At 40.9% G+C, this 21580-nt stretch overlaps 1 long non-coding RNA gene across 2 annotated transcripts; it reads right to left on the minus strand.

Annotated features, from left to right (window-relative positions):
- Positions 1 to 2894: 2894 nt before the first annotated feature.
- On the minus strand, positions 2895 to 19318 carry LOC148224281 (uncharacterized). Of its 2 annotated transcripts, XR_015802278.1 has the most exons (6): positions 17819 to 19318; positions 14109 to 14163; positions 13372 to 13468; positions 12776 to 12834; positions 11875 to 12015; positions 2895 to 11113 (listed from the first exon to the last, which is right to left on the minus strand). It is a non-coding gene; the product is annotated as an uncharacterized LOC148224281 (long non-coding RNA). The 2 variants fall into 2 exon arrangements; XR_015802279.1 differs by lacking the exon at positions 14109 to 14163.
- Positions 19319 to 21580: the final 2262 nt, after the last annotated feature.

Here is a 21580-nt window from a genome sequence, read left to right on the forward strand (position 1 = left end):
TGGGAGGGAAAAAAGCACTTTAACACATCCACAGCACATAAGCAATATGTGCACATATTTTCAGCTCTTCATCTACAGCTGGGAGAATGGCTTCTCGACCCTGTTATCCAAAGAAAATTTACAGACAGTATCAGGTTGTAATGAAATAACATCTACCCAGGCATGCCATGAGACAAACAGCTGTGTTACAATGTGTGTTGTTATAGCTCATGCTAGTGTCCCATTTGGGGTAGGAGGAGCAGTCTTAGTTTTTTACAGGGCAACCCTTTGAGGTACACACAGACTGGGGAACAAGAAGTTAGAGAGCAACTCCATGGAAAGGGACCTGGTAGTCCTGGTCAATGGTAGGTTGAATCTGAGCCAGCAGTGCCCTGGCAGCCAGGAGGGCCAGCCCTGTCCTGGGGGACATCAGGCACAGCATCACAGCCGGGCAAGGGAGGGGATTGTCCTGCTCTACTCTGAGCTGGGACAGCCTCACCTCCAGTGCTGGGGGCAGCTTTGGGTGGCACAATGTAAGAAAGACATTAAGCAATCAGAGAGCATCCAAAGGGCAATAGAGATGGCAAAGGACCCTGAGAGGAAACTGTGTGAGGAGCAGCTGAGGGCCCTTGGCTTGTTCAGCGTGGAGAAGAGGAAACTGAGGGGAGATCTCATTGTACTTCCCTCACAACGGGAAGTAGAAGGGCAGACACTAATCTCTTCTCTGTGGTGAGGAATGGCCTGAAGCTGTGTCATGGGAGCTTTAGGATCTTCACTCAGAGGGTGGTTGGACATTGGAACAGGCTCCCCAGGGTGTGGTCACAGCACCAGCCTGACAGAGTTGGGACAATACCCACAGGCACATGGTGTGACTCTTGGGGTGTCCTGTGCAGACATAGGAGTTGGACTCGATGATCCTTGTGTGTCCCTTCCAACTCAGGGTATTCTGTGACTCTGTGTGTGATTTCCCACATTTCTGTTGCCATGTGCTGCAGGCACAGCAGGCACATGTTGTACCTCCCTTTCTGTAGGGTGAAGGCAGCCTCCTGCATCAGGGAGCAGATTTCCCCTCGACCCCACAATGCCAGCCCAAACAGTACAGGAAAAGAAGGCCTGGCACTGCCAGAGCTCCCCCAACACCCCAAAGTGCCCTCCCAAGGGCAGCAGAAAAGTACCAAGCCCTGCGTGCTGCTCGGCAAAATCACTGCACTCCTCTGAGGCTGATGCTGAAACTGAAATAAGTGACCTCACATTTTGGACCCCAAATCAGAGTTTCTTTCCTGATGAAGGCCAGCTGCAGGAGCGCTCCAGAGCACAGCGTGCTCCCCAGTTCACCAGCAATGTGGAACCGTGCAAAGCAGGGGCTGCCGGGCTCACCCCAGGGTGCAGGGCTCCCACACTCCAGGCAGTGTTGAAGGTTACACTGGTGAGGCTCACGGAGAGCACGGCTCAGCAGTGCCCTGTGGTGCAGACATGCACCAATGTGCACCACACCACAGCTCTGGGCATGGTCCTCGGGTGCCCCAAGGCCAGGAGCCCGCAGAGGTGACCACTGGGGACACAGCCTGGGCTGCACTCACTGACGAGACCTCCACAGCCACCTTTGGGTGTGTTCAAAGCTGCCTGTGGTGGCAGGGACGATGAGCCCCAGCCACCTAGGCTTCCCTCCAGCACCTTCCCTCCAGCTGCTAGAAACTGCTGCCACCTCTAGTCATGCAAAGCCCTGGCTGAGGCAAAGCCATCCCTGGCTTTCCTCTCCCTGCGAACTGATGAACTGCAGCTTGCTTCTCTCCTGCAGATCTGTCACTCTCCACGCTGGAAAAGCTGCAGAAATGGCCATGTCCAGTGCATGTTCCTGCACAGGTTCCCCATTCTCAAAGGAGGCAATGGCTCAAAGATTTACACCGGCTAAAAGTTTTGAGGCATGTCTCCTGAAAGCCAATTCATTTTTATTCCAGAAGGTATTAATAATAGAAAAGCCTGGGTTCTGTTGGCTGATCTCTTTATTTTTTCTCTGGTCATTTATTGCAGCTCCATTTATTTCTTCCTCTGATTTCAATTTTTGTTCTTGTTTCATTTTGATTCTAGTTTCCTCGAATATTATGCACATAATTTAAGTACCAATGTTCAGAAAAAAAATACCCTGGAGTAACCTGTGTAACCCAGAAGTTATGAAAGGATGCAGAGTGCAGAGAGCACAGTGAATGAGAAAAAAATACTGACATTTTTATTCTATTTTCTTTCAGTGTTGTCTATGGAATGTTGTATTTCTCATGTTATTAAAAAAAAAGTAGATAAAGGAAGAGTTCTGAAAATATACTTTGAAAGGATAAAGAAACTAGAAGACTATCCATAAGAAGACAGACTGCAATGATTTAGAAAGAGAAATGAAAAAGATGATATGCAGTAGGTATATCTAATAATGCATTTCTAGAGAAAGTAATTCAATACATTCTTTTTCCGTGCTAAAAAGGAAAAGATGCTACCCCTTTGGACTAGAATTTCTTTCAAGGCTTAGTGGAAGTCTATTCATTAATTTGAATTGTCAAAGTTTCACAAAGTCATTGGATAGGTATTAAAGTAATTCAGAATAAACATCCACACATTATTCTTAGTGGGTTATTAAAGAATTGATTGCTTTACACAGTTCATCTTGAAATATCTTGTTTATACCTCCAGAACATCTAATATTTTCAACTTCATTGTTCATAGCTGGACTAGGCTGACCAAGAATGGAGATGTTGGGGTTTCTGTAACTGTACAGACTTCTCCAGGTCCAAGTGAGAAGAGTAAAGCCACCTATTTATTCTTAAATGCAGTAGTTTGTTACTTGGAGCATTTGATTTAAAAAGCATTTTGCATGTCAAATACTGCAAACTAAAAAAGTAGAGAAAAAAAAGGCTATGGAAATAAGACAAGGTTAATAAATCTTTTTAATGCTTGAACAGCTAACAAGGAAGGGCATGCAAGGACAGACTTAGTGATATAATCATTACCAAAAAAGGATTTTGTGTCACCTACTACAGAAGTGTAGAATTTAAAACATTTGAAATTATTGCCTGAACACGAATTTCCTTGGGCCAAAATACCATATTTCTGGTAATTGCTCACGCATTATCTGCAATCACAAATTATTTCACTCTGCCATTCACATGAAAATAATCCAAGGACTGTTGATGCAAGTTCGAACCTATTTTTTCTCTGGGCTGTCACTTTCAGGTGAATGTTGTAGAACAGCGTTTTTCACTGCCAGGTTCCCTCAACCATATGGGTCCGTCTGGCTACGGCACACAGAATCAGAAAAGAAGCAGAATCCTCTGTTCACAGCTTTTAATGGTTCCTGTACTCCCACAATTAGCACTGTTTATAATTGAAGGTAATTATTTACTTCTCACAACCCAGTTTTAAGGGTCCCCCATTTTAAGAATCATCAGATCTCACTGCTGGAAGAGGCAGTCATGGAGTTTTCCTCACTGAAACCAAAAGTTACTGCATCAGAGAGAATTGCCACCAACATTGATATAACAGTGTTCTCCCTAAAACGAGTCTTCAGAGCATCGTTTCTGTACAAAACTTGCACAAAGTAATCAAAATGAAACTTCTCTTAATTGCCTAAGCTACCCGAAGTTCCCCAGTAATTTGACAAGCTACAATTAGCTGCATATTTTCCAGAGGGACACTTTGAGAGGGGAAACAAGGAGGAGGGAATGAGATGTCCTGTGGAAATGCTAGATTTCAATGACTTGCATTTTCTTGTATTTATGGATATAACCCTACAAATGTAGTTAGAGATTTTGTTATTTGCTTGTGACAAAAACTTGTGTGTACTGTGATGGAGCCAGTCTTTAGACCCCTATTTGAGGCATTTTAGACCCATCTGAAGCAGTGCTGGGCAGGCAGCCATGGCAGCAAGCTACCAAGCTCTGCAGCTGCCCAGGGAGCCAAAGGCTCAGCAAGGCCTTGGCTGTGGGCTACCACAGTTACTTTATCATCTGTTCCAAGCCAGGCTGGGCATGTCCACATGAACATCAGGAGTAGTTTTGGCAAGGGAGCAGATGTGGCTCCATTTTTTTCTCTTTAAAAACACACTCGAGTTATAAAGGCTGGAGCTGAAAAGCATTGATCCTTTCTGACCATGCATGAAAGACAGCACAAGGCAGAAGTTATTGAATCCACATGTGAAATGGAAGAAATTGAGCCCATTTCTTTTGGTTATTACAGAACTAGTCCACCAGGCAGAGCACACCACAGACAGGGCTGTAGACTTCAGGGTAACCTGCCAGCCCATGTCCATGATGCAGAGAGAGGGGCTCTGGTAGAACAACCTTCTCACAGAAGGCTGTGGATGTTCATTACAAAGACAGCAATAGCTCCACATGATCCACATGCTCCTTTGAGAACAGCCCAGTGAAAATCCAGGATTTGTTCCCCATGCACTCAGGTGCCAAGGTAAGCATCTTGGCAAAGGAAGTCACATTTTTCTGAAAAATAGTTACAATCTCATTACCAAGAGTTGGAGTTTTTCTTTGATTTTGTCTTTTTTCCCCCTGTTTGTTCAAAGCAGAAATCAAATGGACAGGTTTAATAATTATAGGCAGTGTGCTTTGGCAAGCTCAGTATCTCTTTTTAAGTAGTGGCAAGTGAATATAGTAGGCAATTCCGAACCTCCTACCCCAGAGTGGGTAATCTCTGTCTTCCCTTGCTGTGTATTTCCTCAACTGCCAAGTACTAAACAAACATAGAAGGAATGCTGTCAGGTCACATTGAGACCTGAAAATTTAGAATTTCTACCTACCAGCATGAACAAGACTCTGCAGACAACAAAAACCTTTATTTTTACCTCTATATGTAAAAAGAAAAAAATTAGTTAACATGTAAGATATTTCAGTATTGCAGGGGTTCATCCCTGCACAGGTTCACTTGTGCAATTGAGTAAATTGCCAAAGAGAATTTAGGTCTCTCACTGCTGCTAAAGGTCAGGGAATTGGTGGAGAGGGGGGAAGGATACAAAAAGGAAAACAAAATTACATTTTTTTAAATCCTTCCATGTTTCAACCTGGGGAGTTTGATTTAATGTGGTAGGTGTTCTTGGAAGTGAGCATTCCAGATTTCATGCGTTTTTTGAGCTTTAATTAAATAATTTGAAAAAGAATACCATATGTGCACAGACTTCTCAAGGGATAAGCATGTAAATTTCTGCGTTGGTATTTGCAGACTGTTGAACTCATACCAGCATGGAAGGAGGTTTAGAGATTTTTCATTTCTTCCAAATAACTGCCTGAGCAGCTAGGAAACTAAGTGGGCATCTAGTAGTCTTTGTCACATTCTCCAAGGTTCAAGTTCCCCAACAAAGAAGCTACTGCATTCCTGAGAAATTTTGCCAGAAAGAAAATACACCTTTATGAGTGTTTTTGTTCTCCCATGGTAATAATAAAAAAAACATTAAAGTGCACATAATGCAGCAGTCAGTACCTGTTCTAGCTGTGCAGTAAAAAGCAAAAGGAGCCCAGAAGAACAAAGGGAAGGCGTGAATAAGTGCTAACACAGGCACCAGGTGGAGTGGCACATCTGTACCCTGACTGACTCACTCACCTGGCTTGTTTTTAAAAGCATCAACCCCGAGACAAACTCCACTGTTATGTGCAGCTTTGATAATACGTAATTAGTTGGTGATTTAGCAACCATCGGAAAAATTGGACAGTAATCATGGCAGGTCGAAAGAATGAAACACCACAAAAAGGAGCTGAATTAGCCCCTGCAGCCAGCAATTTTTTGAACTCCTTGGCTAGTTTGTCAGAATGTAACAATAGAAGTGATTTTGGAAATAGGAGCAGCTGATAAAGTGGCAGTGCCGCTGATTGACATCCCTCTTCCAAACTAAAGAAATGCTTGTGAATCTGTAGTACAGAACTCTCTTAAGAAAATATTCTAAAACCTGGGTAACTACTGCAAGTATTGTTGCTGTGATCAGAAGAATGTGGTGAGCAACACCTACACAAATGGGGGTACAAGGAGGCAGGAGACAACCAGACCTGAGGTTTAATTCTGAGAGAAACTCACAGCTCTCTCATCAAAAATCAAGCTCATCTCTATGACTTCATATGAATAAAAAGGCAAGCATTGAAAGTAACAAAAAATCAGTCCCAGTCCTCACTGCAGGTAGTGTGGAACAGGCCACGAGAATAAACTGATGTAAATACCTGCTGAATTCTGCCATTAAAAAGACAGGAAATATTTTCTGTTAGGAAGAAAGCACTGGAATTAGCCTTTGCATTCATTAGAGGTACATATTGCAGGGATTATGCATTTATTAAAATATGTAACATAATTGCAGTTTTAGGAAAATGCTCTGAGGGCTTACAATATGATCCCATTTTTTTAGTTTGTGATCTCTGGGATCACATACTGGGAAGAGAGCTTTTACCCAGTCGCTTTATCGTTCATCTCAGATGCCTCTCTCTGCCACAGAGGAAATTCATTCCAAAAAAGCTAACCTGAAAGCTCCAATTTAACTTGCTGTCCTGTATTTATGCTTAGTATAAAGTTCCCTTAAGTTCCCTTATAGAAAACTATTTTTGAACAAACATTTTATACACAACTGCAATTTCCTTTGCAAAACTTGGTGCAAGAGAAATAACAGCATCGTGTTTGTAACCTTAAGACTCAATATAGGCACAGTTTTGTGTTTTGCTTTGGGGATTTTTTCAGGCAAGCTCTACAAAACAAGAGACCAACTAAAGTTTTATTAAAATATAAAAATGGTGTTCTGGAGTTGGAGGCAATACTAAATTTCCAATTATCTCAGATATTATCTCAGAATTTTGCCCTTTTGCCCTCAAAACAATTCCAGATTCTGGGATGTCTAAGTTGGAGGTGGTTTTATATTTAACGTTTCTTAATATTCGAGTGCATTCTAAGTCAAATTCAATAGTAAACTCAGCTAAAGAGCTTCAATGTGGAAGCTAAATTTTGATAAAATTTATCATAATCTAAAAATCTCTCAAGATAGGCTTCTCTTATCTGGCTGACTTTAATCTTGAGTTTTCACTTAAATAAAGAAATAAAGAAAACTTCACACTTTCCTAACTCTGAAGGAACTTTATTAGAATGAAAAGTATTGGCCCAAAGTTTATTCCTCTTCAGTTACTCTTGCTTGGGCACAAATTTTCCTTACACTTTTTCAGTCACCCTCCTCTCTGGTGTTCTGCACAGTTTTGAAAAAAAAAATACACATATATATATATATATATCCACTGGGGGGAAAAAAAAAAGTTAAAATTTAAGCATTACTTTTACTCTTAATAAAATGGGAAATACAAAATGCCTAAATCTCAAATATTAAATCAGTTGTTTGTATGAGATAAATTGTTATTGTCACCCAAGTTGCACAGACAAGATCCATTCAAAGGGAGAAGCAAGTGTGTGTGCACTCATGCTAGCTAGAAGGGTGAGAATTTGAGCTGCACAATTTCTTCCACAGTGCTGACACAATGTTGTCTACCATACCAAATAAAAATGGGAAAAAAAGTCAGAACTGTGCAGTTGAAAATTGGGCACACATGATGTCAAATCAGTAGGTTTCAGGCAGGAACCATACTTCTCTTTTGGTCATGTGTTGGTCCTTAACATCTAGCAGTGACTCTGGCAATAAAAACAAGAGGATCAAGAATGATAATAAATTCAGAAATGGTACTGTGAAAATATGAGATTAGAATACCATTTGGAAAAAAACAGCCTATATGCAGATTGCATATAAAATGTAAGATTTTATGGTGAATTTCATATTGATAAATATTGTTGTATAAAGCATATGAAGACAAAGATTCCTGCTGAGAAGCTGTCTGGCTCATTTCTAAGACAAAAAGCAAGAACTTCTAAAATGTAGCTGAGGTGATGAGACACACATTACATTTTTATTCCCTAATTTTGCTGAAAGACAGTATCGACACCACTTGTTGCCAAGTTATTCTGGAGTTTATTTTTCCCAAACAGCTACTTTTAAAAAACTCTTTTGAATGCTGAGAGCACTACGTAGAATAATGGCACAGTGCAATCTTGAAACCTCTGCCTCACCAAAGATAATGGCAGTTCCTTCAAAAGCAGTCAGCTGTGCTCCTGCTATTTAGTGATATGTATCCACATGATGCATTTGAGTCTATTAAGGTATCCTTTTCTGTGGCTTTCAAATCACAATATCCTTGTGATTTTAAAAGGTTTTTTTTCAAATTATACTTGATGTGTAAGAGTGCATTTGAGTTGTGTTATACCAAATTGCAAAGCTCATCCTTGGAAGAAAGTATTACAAATCTGATTGAGGGACATCTAAAAATTCAAACATGCTTTGACTTCAGGACACAAGCTTGTATTGCTGGAAAAGGACTGAAATTTAAGATCTTCTAAAAACTCTGGCTGTTTGGAATTATGGCACCAGCCAGCAGCATCAGCATTTCATGAATCTTTTCCAAAAGCAGGAAACCTCTGATTTTACACAGAATCACAGAATCACTAGGTTGGAAGAGACCTCCAAGATCATCAAGTCTAACCCATGCCCTAACACCTCAACTAGACTATTTCAAATTGGGTTGTGACTACTTCCATTTCCCTCTTCAACTGTAGCTCTCACCACTCTTCTGCAAGTGTGAAGGAGTAAGAGAGTTCAAGAGGCAGTTACATTCATTTGTCTTAGTCATCTACTTTTTCTTTATTTGTTAGGTAGAAGACACCCAGGTCATTTGTACTCTTCAGTTTCTTAGTGTTAAAATGTAGCTTTATATTTCCAGATGTGTATAAATTTCTCTGAAAAAGAGGTAGGAAGGAAAGTTCCTGAAGCTTAGAAGTTATATATAACATTGCATAAAATGTCTCCTTAATGTATTTTCTGGGGCTTCCGTTTGATCCTGAAAGACCTGAAATTTTCATTTGCAATTTCTGGTAAATAACTTTTGACAAACTTCTGCTTGTCAGAAGTGTCCTTTTCTGAGACTGTGCTACATATGACGGCACTTGGGAGGCAGGGGTAGGATTTACTCATTACTGAGGAATAGGATTTGAGGAAGGAAGCTAGATAATTGGCTCTGAAATTGTGGTTTCACCATAAAATAACCCAGCTCAGTGCTGCATTTCTGTCTGGCTCCGGGAAAATGTGCTTTTTGAAATTCCAGGATAAATAGACACGTGCTTTCATAGATGGTCGGAGTTCATAAACACTGTGAGTTTTCATCAAGTTGGCAATTTGGTTCCATTCTGATCCAGTGCCTCAGTCAATTTGTTGACTTGATTTTGATTTGATGCCTGCAATGCTCCACTTTTACTTTCGTGGAATATTAATGCTAGATTGGCTTTGATTTCATGGTTCTATTTTACTTCAAGTTTCTTAACAAAATATATTGAACTGATCCTTCAAATGGGATTTTCAAAAGTGCCTAATCTGCACAATTTTTTCAGTATGCAGCATCACTGCAGAGTCTTTGAAGACATGGGTAAGTATGAGCTAGCCAACCCAAAATATCAGCTAGCTCTGAGTGCAGCAAGGAGTTTGCTCAGTAAGCATAACAAAAGCTTCATCCAATGCAGTAGATATTGGGGAGGGGGGGAAAGCTCTGTTTCCTTGTGACTAATTTTTATTATTTTTGAGAGTAATCTTTTCCAACAATGTCTAAGGCAGAACTTCCATGCTTGTATACCATGAGCCACCCAAGGATGCCTCTGGACATAGAAAAAAGGTATTTGCACACCCAGATGTCTGAAGTGTCCAGCTCGAGCCCACGTGCACTGCATGAGGTGACAGAGGGCTGTGCTCGCATTCACCACTGGCAAGAACTTGTTTCTTCCACCTGTCAGAGACCAGACCTCTAAGTTATATGCCTAACACTGGGTAGAGCAAATACTCCACAGAGCATGCAGAAATGCAAATGCAGCTTCTGATAGGAGGTAGGGATGGCTGAATTGTGAAGAAAACCCCTCATGGAATGTTTTGTGCCATTTCTTTGCTCCACAGTCAAGGACATGGCAGAGTGATTCGGGTCTGCATACACAGCTCCCTAAATTCACCTATAACACTGGTCACACTGAGTATACTCACCGAGCTGGAGGTGACTGAGTTGACAGAAGGACTGCAAGTTCCAAAATCTTTACCTTGTGCCTGAGCTGCAAGGCAGCCTTGTCTACATTTCTGCACCTCATTTGCAAGCACCCCACAGCTAAAGTGAGGCTAATTCACAGCTCTCAACACCCTCATGCACTCCTGTCTTGACTTGGTATTTTAAAAGATTGAGAAATGTAAATGTTCATGACCTTAAAACTGTATCATCTTTTCAGTCCAGTTGCTCTTTGTCTTTCTTCAGGCTTTAAAGAGATTGGTTTCTACTGTATTATTATGCTGAAAAGCTAAGTTAGGGCTGCCACACATCACCTTCTTATCAGTGAGTTTTAATCCTTACTTGTTATTCATCATCCTCAGCTCAGACCAAGCACCCACTTCTCTGAGTAACAATTACAGAATCATAGAATCATGGAATGGGCAAGGATGGAAGGGACCACAATGGGTCATCTGGAACAACTTCTTTCCTCAAGCAGAGTCGTCCTAGAGCACATGGCATGGGATTGTGTCCAGATGGTTCTTGAATATCTCCAGTGAGGGAGATTCCACAACCTCTCTGGGTAGTCTGTCCCTGTGCATGGTCACCAACACAGTAAAGATCTTCCTCATGTTCAGGTGGAGTTTCCTGTTCATCAGTTTCTGCCATGGCCTCCTGTCCTGCTGCTTGGCACCACTGAGCAGAGCCTGGCTCCATCCTCCTGGCACCTCCCTGCAGATACTCACAGACATTGATGAGCTCCCCTCTCAGTGCCTCTTCTCAAGGCTGAGCAGCCCCAGCTCCCCCAGCCTTTCCTTTTCAAGAGAGATGCTCCAGTGCCTCAATCAATCATCTCTGTAAGCCTCCACTGGAGCCACTCCAGCAGCTCCGTGTCTCTCTTGTCCTGAGGAGCCCAAAACTGGACTCAGCATTCCAGATGTGCCTCAGCAGGGCTGGGCAGAGGGGCAGGATCACCTCCCTTGAGCTGGTGACATTCTTATGCTGGCATATTTTCTCTGTAAATTAACCAAATAATCTCTGTGGGAAAGCAAATTCACCTGGTAAACAGAAATCACAGGGGTTAACTGATGGAGTTCATTGTAGGAAACACTTTCCCATCTCCTTTTCAAATTTGAATTTGGTATGTTCAGCTTCACCTTCCCCAAGAGCCCATCTTCCCCTGCCTTCCTCTCAACATTTATCCCCACTGAATTCCCAGGCCTTTTTGCTGCACCCACTTCCCAGGCTACTTCCCCTCCCTCTTCAAGAGAATATTCTTTCCCAAGTATTTGCCATATGCATGGCCCCATCACTCAGTGCTGCACCTCTCATAAGTTTGTATTTTTCAGCTTCCACAGCCAAATGATTAGGTGAGAATCTTGGCTTATGGTTTTAAGTAAGTTTCCTAGACCTCATAGTAGCAAAGAGAAACTTAAAAACATGACTCAAGTGCACCCGAAAGGCTAAGAAACCCGAAGGTAATAAACCACACCCTAAACTTATTTTATTTTTAAAATCTGAGTTTTAAGTTTTTAACCAATCTCAGGCTTTTCTCGGGCTTTTCTTGTGATTTGTGAACATCTGGGATTGGCAGTGCTACAATCTGAGCAAGCAGGTTGGAAAACATATTCCTGCAATCCAGCTGCTCCCTAGGGTCCACTTCCCACTGGTCCCACCAGACTGGATCTCCTGAAATGACCTTCTGAGATGCATCAGGAACTCCCCAGGGTCACATAAGGAACCACTGCGTTGCCTGAGCTTCTGCTTCCCCACTGCTTTCTTTGGAAAAGTTAATGACCACGTTGGTTTTTTGAACTACCCTGGGAGAGCAGTGTTCTTCAGGCAAGCACAGATATCTGGAAGCAGGAAAAAGGGGTGTGATCAAATCCATGTGTTTTCTGTTCCCAGAGGAGTATGCATGCAGCCTTCACCAGCAAAATCCTCTTCATTTGCTTTTCTTCTGCAAAAGAATGATTGCAGGCACTCCTTCAGCTTGGTAAACATGCATAACCAGAGGTTGGATTTTTCCAAGTAATAAGCTTTTTTTCTTTTGTTGCAATTTCCAAACATAGCAGGCGCAGAATAAAGGTTTGTATAAGATTTTCCCATCAAAGATTATTGATTTCCTGCCTAACAAACATGGCATTTCGCTCCAGCTGCTTACTCTGTTTTTCCTCTGTATCTTATTCTGCTTTCAGATCCTCCTGTCATGCTAGGCAGAAGAGCCTGCCTCCATTATTTAATCTCTAGCCTCAATAAGTGCTTACATTTTAAAGTTAAATTGATTTTTCCCTCTGTTCTGTGAACACTGTCACTTGGTCTTCTAGCCACAGCAGTCCACCCACAACAGCCAACAGAATTTGCAAAGTACAAAGTATACATTTTGTAAGAAGCCAGAAGAATGCTGAATTCTAATGAAACAAGGCCAATGTAATAAAAAGCACTGAAATTCAGTGCCGATGCTGCTAACGTCACTGTTAGACTTAGCCCTGCTGCGATGAGAACTGCAGGGATTACTAAGTGTGTCTTCCTTCTTAATAGCTCAATTGATGGTTTCAGTAGTGATGCACAAGTTGCTGCCACGTGCTAGATAAAAATAACTAAATACAGTACGTTCACAACAGTGCTGATCAATGTGGGTTATGAAAAGGAGTCTTTTAAAGGGAAAACTCATTTCCCATCTTTGGTCTACTAAGGGTTAGCTGATTCATGAAACTTACCTCAAATGAAAATAACTTTTTATTCGTTTGTGCACAGTCTTACTGGTCATGATCCATTACTGGAGGGAAAAAGCAAATAGTTGATTTATTATTAATTATTAGTATATAAATATACCAGAAAAAACAAATCCCTGATATTTCAAGATAGGGGTTGGAGCTTAAAGTCACTGAGGTCTATGGTTTTTGTTGTTGTTGGGTGAATAAACAAATTAGTGGAGGCTCCATTGACAGAAACCCAGATTGGATAGAGTCACAGAAGATAGAAGATGACTTGGGGCATTTCGTCCTAAAAAAATCTAATTTCTTGATGCCCGGACAGAAAGGTTGCATTAAAAGGAATCAGACACAAAAGCATAGCAATTAAAATTTGCAGATCCTCTGCCTACCAAGGAAGTGTCTAAAGTGTACTATACACAAAGTGCATTAAGTAATAAATGAAAGCCTTGATCATGCTACTGACCTTGAGAAAAATATGCTTTCTGTCACTGCAAAAAAATCAAACTCTTGTGAAAATGAGCTGCCCCTTCCTTGTGCATATGAGCTACAGTGACCTCCTCTAGCTTCACTAGATATAAGTGGGGATATCAGGAAATCACCTTGTTACTGTGGCTGCTGAGAAAAGCTTCAGCAGTAGCTACACGAAGGCATTAAAAGCTCCTCGAAATGGAAGCAGACAGCTGAGGGAGAGATGGGCTGGAAAGGAAAGAAAGAGAGAAATGAGACTGCAGCCTTCTCTGGTTGCTGCCTAATCTGTGAAAATCGCAGAGCCTTTTCTTAATATATGCTTCTAGGCTAGGATTGAAACACTCAATAAAAATATACCTGGAGCTAACAGACAATTAGCTTTTATTGCTACTGCTTTTTGTCTGTCAGAACTTCTTAGATTAACTGTTTTGCTTTTATTTCAGTATTTGAACAAATGGTGCTATTACAAGCTTCTCCTCAGAACCAGTGAGGTGGTTTGTTTTGGTATCTAAGAGTACATTATACCCCATAGACTATCCTCTAAGCCCTAAAAAGAATAAAAAACCCTTGTACTGTGCTAGATAATATATTAAGCAGAAACAGAAAATTTTAGAAGCAGAACCTCTGGCAAAACATGACTTCTGCAAGTGGCCTTGTTCAACTTCGTGAGGAGTTGGGTTTCCCACACAGTGAGCTTCCAACTAATTGAAATCAGTGCAAAAAATGCACCCTGGGAGTTCTTATAAACTTTGCAAGAATGCAAACTAGTGGATGCCATTATGCTGGTGAGCTTGCATTCTGAAAGGTTAAGATAAACCAGCTCCTCTTCTGCTGATCTTTGCTCCTTCCCCCAGAACACTGTTCTCACCTGGTGAAGAAGCAGAGCAGCATCATTTTTCTGAATGGCATCAGATACTGCTGTCCTGCAGGGATGAAAGAGACCAAAGGGAGCCGGTTCTTTAGAGAGCACTGCCAGATTTCCCAAAGTCTGAGAGTGGCAACATGTGCTTACATTTTCTCTTTTCTAACTTGTAACTCTTATTCTTGCAACGCCAAGACAAAGAGGAAGGTGTGAGCTCTCTCTTGCTTAAGCTGAAATGCAATAGCCATTTTTGTTCTCTCAAACTCCCGGGTAGCTGTGCTCCTTTTTGTTCAGAAGGCTGCCTTAGAGGAAAGCCAGGTAGTGCCTACATTTACGTGCCAAGGCTGTGGTATTGGCACGATCAAGGCCAAAACTGTGCCCACTTTTTCCCCTGGTAGAAGCTTTGATTCACTGGGAGCTCTGTTTTGTGCTGTGTCTGCTGTGCCACACATCGTGAAGTAAAGCCAACAGCCTGGCAAGGGATCAGTATTAAACAGAGAGATGATGCAAATCACTGGGGAAGTGAAATGACTCACTGACTTTGCATTCAGCTCCACACCTACAGCTTTGTGGTTATTACATTAAAAATAAATTAAAGCACTTTATATTACCTGCTTTATAAGGTAATATTAGTGACAGCTACCAGGGCGCTGTGCTTCTGTAAAACTCACACTTTACAAATATTAAACTACACAACTATTTATAAACACAGCAGTTTTATAAAACAATAGAGATATGGCAAATGCAACTAAACCCATGCACTTAAGTCCAAAAATAGATAAATAGTGAATGAAGACGTCATCCTGTCATGAAAAATGAGTGACAGATTAATTTTCCATGCATTTCAATGTATTTATCATAAACCTCCACTGACCATTTCTAATTACAACATGTTTGCATAGGATCCCGTGTTTTTTTCTAATTGAGTTTTAGCAAGTGCTTACTTTCCCAAAAGAATAATAATGATGGACCAGTGGTCCACTGGGTGAAATTCGTAACAACCACAGTTCTAATGCAGTTGTGTGATTAACCTGGTCTTCAACTTTAATATCCTTGTGATTAAAGCATAACTATAAATGAAAACAAGTGAATTCCTAACACTTAAGTTGTCAGCAGGGTATTTTCTTCCACTTACTTCTCTAGCAGGAAAATATCACCCAGAACTCTGACTTGAAGTTGTTCTTAATTTGTTGAATTGGTTTATCCTAGGATTTTGGGGTTTGGTTTTCTTTTGTTTGTTGGGTTTTTTTCTTTTAAGATTTTCAACGTGTTTGTTTTTACTTTGACCTCCACTTAAAATAGCAATAACACTTTGTTCTTCCTTTTTCCATAGTAGCTGAAACTATTTTTTTCCAATTATTCTTTCCGTGTTCTTTGCTTTGCATTACTCAGGGATATTTTTCAGCCTCCACTCTACCATGCTTTAGTTCCTCCAAGTTCCTCAGTCATCTCATATCCAAGCTAACCCTGATCACTTTGCCTACTGCATATTTTTCATCTCTGTGTTCACTTACTTTTCAAGAAAAATATACATTTAAAGACATGTATGCAGAGAGAGAGCTAGAGGCATTTCAGTATTAACCTTTGCCCTTACTAAGATTTAACCCCACTTTAGTGAACTTTTCTTGATTTTCAGTCAAGATGGTGCAGGACTTCAGCTCTTTTTCCATGAAAACCTATTATCCTCAGTCATACCTTTAATGAGGGATGAAGAATTTTCTGAAAGGAAAATCCAACTTAAATGCTACCCTGTTCTTTACTAGATTTCTCTTAACTTATTCAAGGTGTTATTTTTTTTAATACAGAAGTTATGATTTATCACATGGAACACAATATGGATTAAAAATATCTGAATATTATTTCAGTGTCTCCATGTGTCAGCACCCTGATCTTATAACATCCTTTACTTTTGTTCCTTATAAAGAATAGGCTTCAGAAAAATGTCTGCTATTAATTCACATGGTAAAGATTGAGATAAATCTTTCACCATACTGCAGTGCTCATTCTCCTTAGCTACAGCTCAGCAAACTTACAGGTTTTTATGATTTCACGTTATTGAAGACTTAAGCTTTATTTGGTCTTCTTTATCTCTGGTTATTTGTGTTTCCCAGGTTTCCCACATTTCTGAATTCTCATCTTTTTGTCCTCTATTTCATTCTCTTGAGGAAAACTATAATTTTTGAAGAACTCCTGATTGTTTAGGAAAAGCCACTTGAGCCTTGCCACTGCGTCTGGGGTGTTTGCTCTTACCACCTTGCTTTTTGTTGTACCTATTTCTGTCAAGAAATGATTCCAGGTGGCCTTCACACTGGTTTCTAATAATTTTCACATTTTAAAGTACTTTTATCTGTAGGAATTTTTTTACCAGATTTCTTATTACTCAAAATACTTTTCTTTAAAGCTAAGTGTTAGGGTGATAATTAATTTCTATTAACTTATTTCTTTGGAACACAGAGCTTTTTAATGCAAGTGTCTAAAATTAGGTTGGAAAATAATTTGATTTTTCTAAAGCACTGAGCTCTCTGAAACGAAATGAAACTGCTTAGCATTTTTAAATCTTTATATTTGGAAGTAAAACTTTGCATTTATTTTTGAAGTCCTGAGCCACATCATTTCGGAGAAAGAAAACAAATTTTACATGGCCTTTCAGATGTCCAAAACAAGCAAATAACATCCACTAAAACTAGGTCTGCAGCAGCATTTTAGAAATTTTAGAAAAAGCTTACCTGGCCTGTATATGCTTTAGGGTCAGCTCATAAGCAAAAACTTTATGAGCAGAAATCTGGGGACACTATGTGTTAAAGATAGCAGAGCAATTTAAATCTCTTCCTCTGGAAATATTATTAATTATCAACATTTTTACAGTACTGCCATCAACACAACATACCCAAAGCCCCCAGAAATTATTTAGTGACCTCAGCCTTTCTTTCCTACACGCCTGTACAGATTGACATACTTTCCACAGAAGCATTTGACTTCAGTTAATGAAGTTATCACTCAGTAAAAGGGAAATACTTGAACAAAGCTTCTGGTTTTGTCATTTTGCTACATTTCCAGAATCTCCCATGAACAAGACCCTTGCAAGAAAAGCGTTTGCAAAGCAGTTGTAAAAGGCATCATTCTGCCACACCAAGTAAGTTAGTCTGGAGCCCTCCCCGGCTTTCTTCTTCAGTTTTATTGTCAGCAGTTATGCCAAAAAGCATAAGGCATATGAATAAAAAGGTCAAAGTGAAACAGTATTTTGGGATTTGTTTTTAAAATAACCAAAGTCAAAGCATTGTTTTTTATTTTAAGTAGATTAAACATTCAGTTCAATAGGAATCCCGGAACTGATTTCTGAGTCGCTTCAACCTAGCTGTCATTTTTCCACAAGTTTCACAAGCCAGTAGACTTCTTGACACTTAAAAAACTTTTAGTTGTTCAAGGAATTCTAGAGCAAGCCAAAGAAAAATATCTTAGGAAGCTGCTTCAGTATTTCACACGACATAATCCAAGTCATTCTTCTAAAGTCCCTTCCCTTAATAAATCACTTGGTTAATTGTGGCTCTGCTGTCAAAGATAAGTGCTGTCATGCATAGGTACTAAAGCTGTAGTTTCCCTCTGTTATTCCAAGTATCAGATTAGATAGCAATCTAATGTGAGCTATTTCAAACATAGGAAAAAGAGTATTCATTTTAATTCAACAATAGCACATTCATGTTCATCATTATTATTACCAGTTTGATGGCCTTCTTCCCCAAGAGGCTCTTATCTTCTTGAGACAATTATCTTCTGCTGCTAAAGAGATTAAATATGCGGTGAGATGTCACGTTTGAAAACTATATCAAAAGCAGTTTATTTGCATTTTCTAATAATTGTTCAAATGCCAGAAAGTGTTTCCTAACACTTTCCATAAAAATCTTCCAGGTTGGGAACAAGTTCTCAGGGAGGGTAAATATTATGTCTTCATCCAGTCATAACTGATTTATTCCCTCTGATGTAGCCCTGCTAAATAACCATTTCTTGGCTCCTTAGTAACTACCTGAAGTAGCAAATGATGGCTACTGCAGAAGCAGTCCTCACTCACAACAGCGAGTAACATGACAAATGGAATTACGTGGATTGACTAACACTGAAGATAACACAAAATGGAAATTCCTACCAGAGAAGTGCTTGAAGACACGTTGTCAATAATTTCTTCAGTCATTAAAAGAGCAGTGCATTCCTGACTGGCAAATCTTTAGAGAAGAGATGTGAAGTTTTTCTCAAAAGATCTCACCCAGGCTCTCCTGTGAAGACCCCACCTGGGCTCGACAAGCATGTCATTTACTGTCTTGAGTTTCTTGAGCCTATTTGTAAATAACCCCATCTTCCTGTGTGTCAAACCACAATAAGAACTTCACCTACATTCCAAGTCTATCTCCACAATAGTCAGAACTGGTAGCAGTATCTTCTTCAAAAGAAAACCCAAACCCACAGTGAGTGATTTGCTAAGAGCAGATGTGGCATGTTCCACAGGGGGCATGTCACACGGGTTTTTCGCCCTGTAGTCCCTAATAGACTTGCTGGATTGTCAATACTTTTCCAGCAGCAGACTTAATGCAAAGTAGATAATTTCATCTTAAGTCTAATATGAATTTAGGACAGCTAGATATTGAAAAGATGAGATCTGGCATCAAAAGTCACCTAGAAATAACCAGTATTATAAAGCTGCCTCACATTTGTAATTTCAAAAATAAAATTCCCACCAGCTGGGAAGTTAAAATACAAGACAAAGGAGGCGAGGGTAGACAAGAACTAAAAATCTTTTCATTCTTTGTTTTTATTCGATTTGCATCACACATAGCCAATCATTCTCTCTTAGGTCAAACAGTCCCAAGTACACAAATCGCTGAGCAACACAGCATCACCTTATAAAGACCAAGCTTCACATTCAGTGAATACGCCCTTCAGATTCTAATGAGTTTAAATAGACCTGTATCCATAAATTAAAATTGTTTGGGCTTATTCGTCACGAATATTGCAAGTGTGGGTTGCCTATCGCTTTGCGTCTTCCGTATTCAAAAAGAAAGCATTTCCCAGATATATTTCCCATAACTGCTTTATGGGAAATTAAGGTGAAACGGGAATGTCCTGCGGCAAAAGTAGGGCAGAGCACTTATGGCCAGCCCAGGCTGCTCTTGCCTAGGGGTGGGTACCTGAGGAGCCGCTTCGCAAGGCAGAGGTGGCGGCGCAGGTGCTGCGCTCCTCTGGGTGGCCACGGCAGGGGATGCGGTGTTGGGGTGCGGCTCCCCGGCCGGCGGGGCTCAGCCGCAGCCCGCTGCCAGCACTAGAGGGCACTCCGGGATCGGGAAGAGCCGCGCCGCTCCGCAGTCCCCGGGGCGATGGACGGGCCGGGCGCCCACCGCGGAATTCCCACCGGGACGCGCTGGGCACGGCGACAGCAGCGCTCCCTGCTCAGCCCGCTGAAGGGGAGACGTGCCAGATGCCGGAGAGGAGCTGAGCTGAGCTGAACTGAGCTGAGCTGAGCTGAGCTGAGCTGAGCTGAGCTGAGCTGAGCTGGGCAGGTGGTGCTGCAGCCTGGCCGGCAGAGGTAAGCGACGCTCACCTCGGGGGCGAAGCACAGAGCTTGGGAAGCAGCACGTGGCTCTTCCCAAAGGAATGGGCAGTGCAGCACTTCGCAGTCACTGTGCTGGCCTTCTTTCCTCGAGGAGTAGTGAGTATTCCTTTGGCTCTGTCTGCAAAGCCCCGGCAGTACAGAAGCTCAGATGGCGACTACTCGCCTGTCTTGCAGAAAATGCCATGCTTTTTGTGAATGAACATCTCCACCTCCTCCCCAGCAAGGCAGGAAGAGCCGCACATTTTCTGCTTTTCCTCAGATGCTGAGAAAGCCGTGGAGGAAGTGTACAGCCACTGGGCTAAAATATGAAGGAGGAGAGAGGGCTCCTAGACCAGACAGTCACTTTCCAGAAGGGAGAAGAAAACCCTCGCTGAGGTTCAAAACACAGCCCGTGGCTAGAACGTGAGAGGAGCCCGTTCCTAGTAAGCTGCACCATCCTTTTTGTGATGGGAGACTTAAACTGACCTTAAACCATCTCCAGCTGTGCTTTACGAAGTCTTAGCTTTTTAGCTCTTTTAGCCTTTGTCTCAATGATGTTAATTCTAAAATATTCTCTTCATAACTAATTCATATTTTTCCTTTATATTTAATCTAATTTGCTGCAGGCTAGTTAGTCCCTTTAGTTTTTGGCCCGTTGACAAACAAAAATGACTAATCTCTGTACTACTGTTCCTTCTCCCTGTGGATCTATGGACACTTATTATCTCTTTCAGATATTTTTTTGTTTCTTCAACAACTAAGAGCATAAAAACATCTGCTAGTCCCCTTCCTAGTTAAGAGAGAAGATTCCAGGTGTTCAGAGATGACTGAAGGAGACATCAGCAAGTTTTTGGTAAATGCTACATTCCCCATGCATCTATCTGGATGAAATTCTTTTGTGTCTAAGTGCCTTTAATTACCACCTATAGGCTCTTATTACTGAAATACTTCTCCCTGGAGTGTTTTCCTCCTTGCTCTTCTGGGTAATATATCAGGATATCTTCTTCACTGCTTCTGGTGGCTTTAGTTTAACAGTTATTACATTCTCCATTAATATTTTAGGTAACACATATTATAAGCCTAATGCTTGATATGACCCTTTCAAATGGCAATAGATTTGTTTTTGATCCTGGACTATAATATTCCACAGATCTGCTACAGACAGTTCCTCAGTGATTGATGTATAGAAATTTGCTCAATAAAACTGGAATGCTACAGCCACCAAGTTTCCATTGCCTAAGAAGGCAATATCTCTTTGTCATCCTAGAGCAAGATTTGTATTCTTTTCTTTTATTTAGAAAATAATCTGAAAATTCAGAGTGCAAAAAAGATGGCTCAGTAGTTTTTGCAGCAAGTGGGATGACAGTTCAGATTCCAGCCCAAGTTTTCACAGGCAGCCTTAAGGGAGCTATTTTACCCAACCTGCATCTCTCAATTTCATTTCTATAAACTGAAGATAATGTTCCTTTCCCACCTGGGAAATGCACTGGTACTAGTGAGATATTTGGATGCTATTAAAGAAGACCTAGGCAAAGCTTGTGCACAGTCAAATTATAAAAGTCCTAAAAGATAAACAAAATAAATATTCTTCAGCTTTTATTTACCTACCTTCAACACTACCATTTCCCTGGACTCACTGCTATTCTCTTGTGTTGTCTTTATAACTGAAGTCTTGAGCTGGCCAAATCACGTAAATTCAGGAAAAGCTTTTTCCATGAGCTGTCTCATTGTGGTAGCTGATTTAGGCACCCCAGCCACAGCAGTGGCTAGAACAAACAAAAGAGTTCCCTGGGACATGGATTTCTTTTTGGTTTGGAGTAGCATGCACTAAGCAACATATAATCAAACACAACAAAACGTTTAACCTGTTTTGGGTACATTTTAAAGAAGAAATCATTTG

This window comes from Sturnus vulgaris, chromosome 3, assembly GCF_052056855.1.
Source record: "Sturnus vulgaris isolate bStuVul1 chromosome 3, bStuVul1.hap1, whole genome shotgun sequence".
Taxonomy (NCBI): Eukaryota; Metazoa; Chordata; class Aves; order Passeriformes; family Sturnidae; genus Sturnus; species Sturnus vulgaris.